Source organism: Nyctereutes procyonoides, unplaced genomic scaffold (assembly GCF_905146905.1).
Source record: "Nyctereutes procyonoides isolate TBG_1078 unplaced genomic scaffold, NYPRO_anot_genome, whole genome shotgun sequence".
In the NCBI taxonomy this organism is placed as follows: domain Eukaryota; kingdom Metazoa; phylum Chordata; class Mammalia; order Carnivora; family Canidae; genus Nyctereutes; species Nyctereutes procyonoides.
Window position 1 is genome coordinate 383,808 of NW_026575043.1, and position 9,495 is coordinate 393,302.

Here is a 9,495-nt window from a genome sequence, read left to right on the forward strand (position 1 = left end):
CAGAAGAGAGTCATTAAGTCCACTCTATGTTCAAGGGAAGGGAAATTAGTTTCTTCTTCTTGAAGGGAGGAGTATTAAATATTTTGTATACATTTTAAAACCACCATGACAGGCAATCGCCAATTAGAAGGAAATACAGGGGAAATACACATTTATGATTGTAATAGAAATATAAACTGATAATAAATTAAACTAAAAGTACATCAGTTATATAAAGAAAGCAACATTATCTTTTTTTAGAGGGTGGGTAAGAGGCTGAGTGGAGGGAGAGAACGAATTTTAAGCAGGCTCCATACTCCGTGTAAGGTGTGACCCAGACTCGGAACTTGATTTCACAACCTGGAGATCATGATCCTAGTTGAAATCAGTCTCAACAGTTAACTGAATGAATCTCCCAGGTGCCCCCCAAAGCAATATTATCTTAATGAGGGACTTACATACCTAGTCCAGTGCATGGAGAGAATATCCTGTTCCTAGATCAGAATACTCAGTTCAAATACCAGTTCTCCCCATATTAGCCTATAAACAAACAAACAAAAAAATCCTTCCTCAAAATTCAGATGTAAATTAGTTTGAATATTGAAAAAAATGTCAGAATTGGGGCACCTGGGTGGCTCAGTGCGTTAAGTGCCTGCCTTTGGCTCAGGTCAGGATCCCAGGGTTCTGGGATGGAGTCCTGCATCAGGCTCCTTGCTCAGCGGGAGTCTGCTTCTCCCTCTGCCTCCTCCCCTCCCTACTCATGCTCTCTATCTCTTGCTCTGCCCTCTCTTTCTCAAATATATAAAAACTCAAAAAAAAAAAAAGAGACATATATGCAGAAGTCAGTTATCCTGGGTTCAAATCCTAGCTCTGCCATTTACTAGTCATAGGACTTTGGAGGAAATATTTGGTCTCTCATTTTCTGGGCAGTTAAATGAGGATAATAATACTATTTACTGCATAAAATCTTTATGAAGGTTAAATAAGATAACATAAGGATAAAATAATGCAAAGATTCTTAACCTGGAGCCCAGGGATCGCCAATGGAGTCTATGGATAGGTTTTAAAGGTTTAAGATCTTGGATGTGAAAAAACTACCAATTTATACTTACTAAGCTCTAACCGTAATTTATTATTCCTTTTATAAACACAGGCAGCAAACCACAGGAGAGTGAGCAGCATCTGTGTTTTTGTCATCAGCAGAAATCACAGCTGTGATTTACATTCATCACTAGCTGGAACTATGGAAGATCTAAGACCAATCACAAACTACACGTTATTGAACATAGCTGACCAATGACAGGCACCTCTCTACCAAACAGTGAAGTCTCCTGTCCTCACCTTGGTGATTCAGTTATTTAAACTGCTTGCCAATATTTCCATCACAATAATTTATTGATCACTATGAAGAGATGATGAATACTTCTCACTCTTCAAGTTTTGCAACACTGAGTGGTTCAAATGAGAATTTTTAATTCTTGTAAGGCAGTGTGGCCCTTTGTAATAAAGACATACATAGTAGCTGCCTCTGTGAAACAGGAAAGTTCAATCCTTAAGTGACAGTTCAAACAGTCATTCAACTGTGTTCCCTGAAGGAAATTCCTATTGATAATAAAAGATTTTTCCAGTGAGATGATCATTCACATTATTTTTCATTTTGTTCATTTTCATTTTGTTCAAAGTCTTTTTGACTTTGTTCATATTGGCTATTTTTGTCTGTGAACTGTGACTATTTCTTTATTTTCCAATCATGTAAACCTTTTGCTTTTTTGTTTTGTTTTATTGCAGTCTTACTGTTTTGTTTTGTTTTTTAAAAAAGATTTAATTTATTTGAGAGAGAGAGAGTATGAGCAAGGGGAGGGGCAGAGACTGAGGGAGACTGAGGGAGAAACAGACTCCCTGCTGAGCAGGGAGCCTGATTTGGGGGCCAGATCCAGGACCTGGAGATCATGACCTGAGCGAAAGGCAGATGGCAGACGCTTAACCAACTGATTCACCCAGGCACCCCAACACTCTTATTGTTTATATTAGTTTACTGCTGGGGTGATAAATTTTAGCACATTAATATAGTCTTTATTTATTTATTTTCATTAATATAGTATTATATAACTGCTAGAAATTAAGTTCTAGACATTGAAGATACAGAGGTGAATTAGAAACATCTCCTAACATGAAGGAACTCACAGGTTTGTGGGGCTGACACAAAGTAGAGTTACCTAGATAAATTTCAAAATATATATGGCAGTATATTTCCAGTTTATTAAAGAAATGAAACAAACACATAGGGGAAAATACTGGAATCACATACAACAAAATGGTAACAAATTTGAATTTGAAGTAGTGGAATCTGTCCTGATTTTTATTTCAACCTTCTTGCTTATCTGCATTTTCCCATGTTTTTTGCAAAGAACATTTACATCTTCTAAAATAAGGGGAAAAACTGTAAAAGTTATCCTGAAATAAAATCTTTTGAGAGGTCACAGTATTGGTTTGGTGCCTTGCTAGTTACTGCAGGGAATTAGCATTCTTCAAGGAAAGAAATCAGAAGCCAAGGATCAGAGCAGAGTGTGATAGGCCCACAGCTGTGCTAAGAGGGAGCAACCTGGGGAATGCGTTACAGCTTAGAGCTTGTGTGATTAGTTACTGATTTGCAAAATTGATTGTTAAAGATTATAAAACACATCTTACTATGTCATCTTGGACAATAAATTAAGCAAAAGCATGGTAGTGTTCTTGGGATGCACTGCCCAATATAATGTCAGCCACAAATGCCAATCCCATATATAATTTAAAAATTTCTAGTAGTCACATTGAAAAAAGGAGAAACAGGTGAAATGAATATTGTATTTCATTTGGTTCAATATATCTAAAATATCATTTCCACAAGTAATCCATATTAACATACTGCCTAGATATTTGTTTTCTATTCTTTTTTTTTCAAACTAAGTCTGAAACAGATGTATATTTTACACTTACAGCACATCTCAAGTCACACTGGTCATAGTTCAACTGCTCAAAAGTTGCTCCCATGTGCCAGGATATCATATTGGGCAGCAGAGTTCTAAGAACTAACAGACAGAAGAAACTATATAGAATGGGCCAAGAGCTCACAAATTAAAGCAGTTCCAGAACTCACATTCGAAATCCGTAAGCAAATTCTCATTCATTTTTGTGAGGTGATCCTTAGGCACTGGTAAATTACGGCTATTTAAAGTTGTCTGAATTCTTTCTGATAAAGTGCTTCGTATTTCATATTCTTTTACTCTCTTTTTTCTTTCTGGTAACTAAAGACTGATATATTTTTTTTTCTGTGAATGATATGATTGTCTTCCAACAAAATCGTTCACTCACAAAATGGATGTGTTCAGATTTGAAAGGAAAGAGCCAGCAGACTTTCTGCTGGTGGATATTCCCTCCATTACTTCCTGCAGGCAGAAAGCCATATATAAGTTTTCCAAGTCTGTGGTCCTTAATGTTTCAGAAATTACTTTTCAATCCACTGGGAAGAAAAATTCTGGGGTTCATGAAAAAGTTACCTTCAGAATGTTGGTAATATACTTTCAAAAAGCCATCCAAGTAGTATATGCTTTAAAAACAGAATGTGTAACAGCAAAAAGATAAGACATATTTGAAAAGAGATTCAGATATACATATATTCAGCAAAGGAAATTATCATAAATAAGGTTATCATAAAAAATTATCATTGAAAAAAATTCACATCTGGAAGGAAATTCAGATATACATTTGAAAAGACATCAAGTCACAGTATCTTTCAGGGGAAGAAAGCAAGGTAAGGAAGTAAAACAAATAATTGATGTAGCAAAATCTGGGTAGTTATCTAGGAAAAAAATATGATTCCATATTCCACACCATAAAGCAGGATGAATTCCAATGGTGCTTCTGATTGTGATTCAAGATATCTTGGCTGGTGTTGATTCCTTTTTTACCTGATTCACACTCCTTTTGAAATCCCTAAACCGGACACCTGGGTAGCTCAGCGGTTGAGTCTTGGGAATCAAGTCTTGCATCAGGCTCCCCAGAGGGAGCCTGTTTCTCCCTCAGCCTATGTCTCTGCCTCTCTCTGTGTGTCTTTCATTAATAAATAAATAAAATCTTTTTAAAAAGAGAACTACACATTTGTAGAGAAGTGACAAAATAAAAAGGGTTTTGGACTGTCAAGGGCAGTGAGCTTCAGGAAGGCAAATATCTAGGGGAAACCAACAGAATAAGGCTTGATTGTGCAAATCCATCTCAGCACCAGCCTTCTACTTTTTCATGGCCATAAAACTACCCAGGAGATGGAATTTGTGGCAGTCCTCATTTCTCAGAAGTTTTCTCTTTTACTTAGAGAAAGGAAGTTCTGAGAAAGTTTCTTTGTGCATCTGTTGACTCTCATTTGCTCCCAACTCAAAATAATCTTTTTGCCAAAGTGACATATTTTGTGGTAGCATATCTTAGCCCCTACCTAGAATATTGTCAGTTGCTGTTTTGGAGGGAAAGTGAGCTCTGAAGAATTATGCACATGCCTTAAAGTTCAAACGAGAAGCCACATGCATTGAGTTACTCATTTTGGGTGGGGAAAAAATGGTAGCACCTAATGTCAAGGGGGCAGAAAAATATGTTCATAACATGTACCCAGAAATGGAGAAGGGACATATTTAGGAAAATACCAATTACTGTGCTCCAATACGTATAAAACAACCTACAAATCAGTTAGAAAAATGTCAAAAATGTAGCAGAAAATTTGGCAAAGAATATTAAAAGATGGTTCACAGAAGAGAAATACAAGTGGGTCTTAATTATATGAAATGCATGAAAAGATGCCTGAACTCATTCATAAGAACAGAATTGCATGTCAAAGGAACTCTGATTATGAGGCAAATTGGTTATGAGTTGGTAATCAATAAAACTAAATATTGACTATGTGGAAATTCATTATAATATCCTTTTTGTTCTCATATGTGTTAAGATGTTCTACAATAAAAAGAAAAATTACACTAATAATTCACACAGAAATAAATAGAAAATCTGAATAAACCTATATATGTTAAAGAAATTGAATCAATAAGCAATAACTTCCAAAACAGAAGACACTGAGACCAGGTGTACCAAGCATTTTTAAATTTTTATTTATTTTTTAAATATTTTATTTATTTATTCACGAGAGACACAGAGAGGCAGAGACATGGGCAGAGGGAGAAGCAGGCTCCATGCAGGGAGCCCGATGTGGGACTTGATCCTGAGAGTCCAGGATCACACCATGAGCCAAAGGCAGGAACTAAACCGCTGAGCCACCCAGGGATCCCCTGTACCAAGCATTTAAGGGAGAAATTATACCAATTTTCAACAATCTCTTCCAATAGATAGAAGCATCAGAAATACTTACTTGTTTTATGAGGCCAGCTTTATTCTAACACCAAAATCAAAGACATTCCCAAAAAAGGAGACTAAATGTCAATATCTCTTGTGAACATCAATGCAAAAATCCTCAAAAAATAGCAAATCAAATCCAACAATGTATAATAAAGAATTTAATACTGTGCCTAAGGGGGGGGTGTTGCTGCAGGCATGCAAGTCTAGTTCAACATTTGAAAATCAGGTAATGTGATCCATCATATCAAAAGGCTAAAGAGAAATCATGTTGATGAACTTTTGGAATATAGGTGAGGTTCGGTAGGGTGAGGTCCAGAGCCAACGACCAAGAAAGAATTCTTGAGATGTCTTTGGTGCAAATGGTGGTTTTATTAAAGCACAGGGACAGGACCGGTGGGCAGGAAGAGCTGCCGCCCCAGGCCTATGAGGGGTGGTCAATTATATACCTGGGAGTTGGGAGGGGTTTGGGGACAGTGTACTTTTTTTTTAATAAAAATTTTATTTATTTATTCATGAGAGGCACAGAAAAAGAGACAGAGACACAGGCAGAGGGAGGAGAAGCAGGCTCCATGCAAGGAGCCAGATGTGGGACTCCATCCCAGAAGTCTGGGATCAGGCCCTGAGCCAAAGGCAGACACTCAACCGCTGAGCTACCTAGGCGCCTCAATAGTGTACTCTCTAAGGAATTTTGGAAGCAAGGTTTGCAGGACCTTGAGGGAGCTAGCTGTTGTTGGGAAAAGGTCATTTATTACTGTCTAATAAAATCTGAGTCATGAGACCTTTCAGATGTGTATCGGTGGACCATGTGCTTGGAGGATGATTGTCAACATGTGTCTTGGGGGTTTAGAGATAAAGGAAATTTCTAAAGGAATTTTTATATGTTAAAGTAGACTCACAGGCTCCTGGGGGTGGGCTAAGATTGCCTTCTGCCCTTAGCAAAGTATTAACATCAAGGCAATTGAGTCCGTAGAGGAATGTCACTGCCTATTTCAAAGACTTGACAATGTGCTGCCCTGGACTGGTGCTTTGTCCTCAGCTAGCCCTGTTCTTCCATCAACAAGACCATATTGATAGCTTCAGAAAAGCATTTGACAAAATCCAACTCTCATTTGTGATAAAAACTCTCAGCAAACTCAGAATAGAAGGGAATGTCCTCAGCTTGATAAAGAATATGTATCTAGGGACGCCTGGGTGGCTCAGTGGTTGAGCATCTGCCTTTGGCTCAGGGCCTGATCCTGGGATGGGGATGGAGTCCCACATCTGGCTCCTTGCTGGAGGCCTGCTTCTCCCTCTGCCAGTGTCTCTGCCTCTCTCTCTCTCTGTGTCTATCATGAAGGAGTAAATAAAATCTTAAAAAAAAAATGTGTATCTACAAACAGCTAAAGCTAATAGTGAGAAACTGAAAGTTTCGGCTAAGATCAGAATTAAAGCTAGGATGTCCTTCACCACTCCTCAATATCATTGGAAGTACTACCTGATTTAATTAAAAAAAGAAAAAGAAAGAAAGAGAAAGAAAGAAAGAAGGAAAAGGAAAGGAAGGAAAGAAATCAAAGATACACAGAAAGACGAAGACCTACACTGATGACTTTCGATGTAGAGCATCTTTTCATAAACTTCTTTGGCATCTGTGCATCTTTTTTGGTGAGTGTCTGTTAAGGAATCATGTCTGTTTTTTAGACCAATTCTTTATTTTCTTATTGAGTCCCTCCGTGCTGGTTTTTTTTGGGGGGGCCCCTCAGGTGGGAGGTGAGGGCTTCCCCCTGTGTTGTCCGAGGCGGAGTATGCTCAGGTAGGCGGGAGCGGGCTTCTCTCTGCTGTCTGGGGGCGGCTCTGGTGAGCGGGTGCGGGCTTCCCTCCGCCCTGCCTTGGTGGGGGGCGCGGGGCGGGACGCGAGCAGAGGGGCCGTCACGCGGATCAAGGACAGAGGGAAGCAAGATGTCGCGGGCGTCTTGGATGGAAGGTTCCTCAGGAAGCCAAGGCTCCCAGGTAGCCGCTCCGGTGGCAGGTGGCCGACGTCTGTGTGGGCCGAGCCGCTGCCCCAGGGGATCACGCTCAGCGCAGGATTTGCGCGCTTCCATCTCTCTGGACGGGTTTTTCTTCGAACTGGACGAAGTGGAGGGCGACAGCTCCCAAGATTCATTCAACCTTTCAGCCGACTTGGCGGCAAGGAATTCGGGGAGGCATTTCCGTGAGCTTTGGGCTGGGAGGACATTCTTCAAGGGATGCTCGAAGATCCCTGCATTTTCCCTGCCTGGTGCTGGACCCGCCAGTGGGACTGAAAACGCTCAGGCTCCGCGCGTGCTCAAGCTGCGTGGATGCCACCCAGCGAGGCTGCAGGTTACTCTTCCTCCAGCACCGCCGCGCTGAGGCGGGAGACGAAATAGCACCAAATAATTCCGCCCTTTTAACAGGACAGGAGTGCAGCTCGACGGCTCTGCTCGGTGGGGGATGTAGCTCAGTGGTAGAGCGCATGCTTCGCATGTATGAGGCCCCGGGTTCAATCCCCGGCATCTCCATGCCAATCTTTTGTTCCCATCCTGAGCTAGTTCAGCCTCTGCTCTGAAATTACCAGATAAGACTTTTTAGTCCTCTCTCATTGTTCCAGAATGTGATCTGCCGTTATCATTCCTTTTAAGTTGAGCGATATCCCGTCTGTATGTTTATTTCTCTTCCGTTTGATTGACCACCGAATATTCCCTGCTTTCCGGAAATTCCCTGGGGTGTTTTATTATGCAGTAAGAAGTACAAAGCCAGAGGGACAATTCAAAAGTAAATTCATTCTAGGAAGGCATCCAGAAAGAGGGAATACAGCTGCATGTCACAGAATGATTTAGCTTGGTTAAATGAGGTCCCATCCATCCTCACTTTCCACTGGGAAATAAGCAGTAAAAGTAAAATATCTTTTAGTAATTATTTTAGGGGCAGGTAGGGTAGGGTTTGGGGTATTGAAGTGGGAGTTGCATATCAATATTAAAGGGTCCAACCTAAGACCATTAGAGGAATTTCTTCATTTGCTATAGTTACTAACCTAGTTATCACTTTATTTCTCACTGCTTCTCTGCCTTTACTTAGAGATTCTGTGCAGGAGAGCTGGTCTTGGTCCAGTGCAAGAGGTTTGGGAAAATAGTAAGGTTAGAAATGCTCATGGAAATGGAAGGCAGAGTTGGTTAGAAACCCACACAAGACTGACTGACAGCACTGGAGGTCCAAGTGAGGCTACATTCTGGACATCTCTCATCAAATGGATTTTTAGGCTTATGTGATTTCTGACTGCACTCACATTCATTCTTGATTCAACTCAGTGCTTTGAAATATTGATAATGTAATAACAATAATTGACCATTTCTGTTCACATTTAAAAATACAGTAAAGTGGTACCATGTATTGACCACTCTTATTAAAAGGAAATCCAGTAATTTACTTAATAAACCTTTATTGGGTGATTTTTCTATATTACTGTGTAACTGTGCTTAATCAGGAAATACTGCTAACAGAAGGAGAGACAATTTATAAACCATACTTGTAATTCTCTCCTAATTACCATATTGGAGGTTTTGTAGGAGATACACTGGGGCACAGCACAGGGTAGGATCAGTTCTTGAGGAGGTAGGTCAGGAGAAGCTTCACAAAAGAAGATACTTGTAATGTGTATTAAAGAATAAGTGGGAGGTTTGAAGGTGGAAACGAGGATCACAGTGTGATTCTAGTTATAATACACATCATGTACATGGCATGAACATGTGACATGAAACATTGGAAAATTTAGGTTGTTACATATGGCTGGATCCCAGGATGCTATAGGGAAAAGTAGGGTAGACTACAAGGGTTTTGGACTCTATCAATCAGTGTACTTGGGTGCAAAAAAGCAAATACTGAATATGGTTAACTTAAATGGAAAAGAATATCTACTTGGCCAGGTTTAGATCAATTCCACTAGCCTTGAAAGCAAGTATCTGACAAAATAAAGGAGTACAGACACACACATGCACACTCACACAAGTTTCCAATGACAAGACATTGCCACAATCAGATTTTGAGTTTACAGTTAATGCTGTAAACATTGTGAAAAATGGATTAGGAATGATGGTGAAAGAAAATGAAACAAGATTTATTCAGTCATTATTGCAGAGTTCCAAGAGCTGT

General features: G+C 39.8%; 1 non-coding gene across 1 annotated transcript; it reads left to right on the forward strand.

The window, feature by feature from the left end:
• The first annotated feature begins 7,796 nt into the window (after positions 1–7,796).
• TRNAA-CGC (transfer RNA alanine (anticodon CGC)) lies at positions 7,797–7,868 on the forward strand. Its single transcript has one exon. It is a non-coding gene; the product is annotated as a tRNA-Ala (tRNA).
• Positions 7,869–9,495: the final 1,627 nt, after the last annotated feature.